Source organism: Triticum dicoccoides, chromosome 5B (genome assembly GCF_002162155.2).
Source record: "Triticum dicoccoides isolate Atlit2015 ecotype Zavitan chromosome 5B, WEW_v2.0, whole genome shotgun sequence".
Classification (NCBI taxonomy): Eukaryota; Viridiplantae; Streptophyta; class Magnoliopsida; order Poales; family Poaceae; genus Triticum; species Triticum dicoccoides.
In genome coordinates, this window is record NC_041389.1 from 305,207,821 (window position 1) to 305,209,465 (window position 1,645).

The window sequence follows — 1,645 nt, forward strand, 5'->3', positions numbered from 1 at the left end:
TCAGTTAGCAGCAGTAGCGAAGGAATCGCTCCATCGAGTTCAGTTAACAGCCATCGATCGATCCCTCGGGTTCAGTAACGCGTAGCCTGCAGTGCAATCGCTCGGGTTCAGTTAGATCCCAACGCCTCGCTCGGCTTCAGTTAGAGCCAACGCCTCGCACACACGCGCGTACGTACGAGAAAAACACGCATCGCTCCGCCCCCGACCTCCCACCGTAACCGGCAACTCCCCGAAATTTTCCTCCCCCTCGCTTCTACCACGGTTTTTTCCGTCATGGACGGCCCAAAGAATGTCATGCAGCTGCGTCTCCGGCCCGCCCAGGATGAAAAGCCCATTTTCTGTCATGATTTTTTGCCATAGAAGTAGGAGCCCACCACATCTATGATGATACCGAGTTTTGTCACAATTATCATCATAGAAGTGTCATATGTATGACAGAAAAGAATTTTGTTCGGCCCAAAATGTCATGGATGTGTCTTTTTTTGTAGTGACTGGCTACATCGGCCAGAACAGATCTGCCATGGGTGCCGCCAAGCAGTCCACCAGGCCCTCGACGCCGCCGCCGATCTAAAGCCAGATGACATGCCGCCGAAGACCGCATCGCGCCTCCGCCCGATCCAGGCCAGCCGCCGCAGCAGCCGCTCGTGGCCCGAGGCAGGGCCGACCGCCGCCGCCGTCGAAGTCAACGTCGTCGCTTCTAGATCGGTCGCACCTCCACAAATGTTGGGGTCCAGCCACCCCTGAGATGCGGGAGGGAGGAAGAGCCCCCGCCACCGCCGTCGGCCTCCGGGCGCAAGCTGGCGGCATCCTCCGGCGGCGGCGGGAGGAGGGGAGGAGGATGTGCTAGGCCCCGGCGGCGGCGGCGGCGGTTGAGGAGCCCGAGTCGCCCGAGCGGGGGGCGACCCGAGCGGTCGCGTCTCTTTCAACTAAAATGCTAGATGCTCTAGAGGTGAACAGGGGGTTCAGATCCAAGGACTCGATCCGAAGATTTTTCAAACTCGCTAGGCCATCAACTTGGACGGTGGGCGCTCCCGATCTCCTCCCTTCTCAAGCCGCCGCCACCCCTCTTCTCGCCCCCTCCCTCCTGATCCCTTCCCTCCCGATCTGATCTAGGGCTTCGAGCCGTCGCCACCTCTGTCATCACCGTCACCGGTGCTCCGCGGGGCAAAGCCCAAGCAAGGGATGGTGGTGGCGGTGGGGCATTCCTCCGCCGCGACTCCATGGATGCGGTTGAGGTGGAGATCCGCACGGGTGTCCTGGACGTGTGCATCGTCCGGTGTCGGCGGCGCAGCGATGGGGGCCCCTCCGCTGTTGATGGCTCACCCAAGCGGGCCGGCGGTTCCGGGCGGTGATGTGGCTTCGGTCATGGGGTTTAGGCAGACATCACCCATGGGCGTGCAGGATGATGGAGGAGGTCGATCTGGTGTTCCAGCCGGGGATGGACGTGAATTTGCCAGCGAAAGCTTGGTTCCGCCTTGGCCATAACCGTCAACAACGGCGTCCACGGGCGTTGTTACCTCGTTGGAGGCATTGCAGGGCAATTCATGTTCCCTGTGTGCCGCGGGGGAAGCCCCAGATTCGGGCTTTTCGGATCCGGTGATGGCGAGGTTCCTGCGTCGTCACCCCCATGGGGGCATCGTCTTGG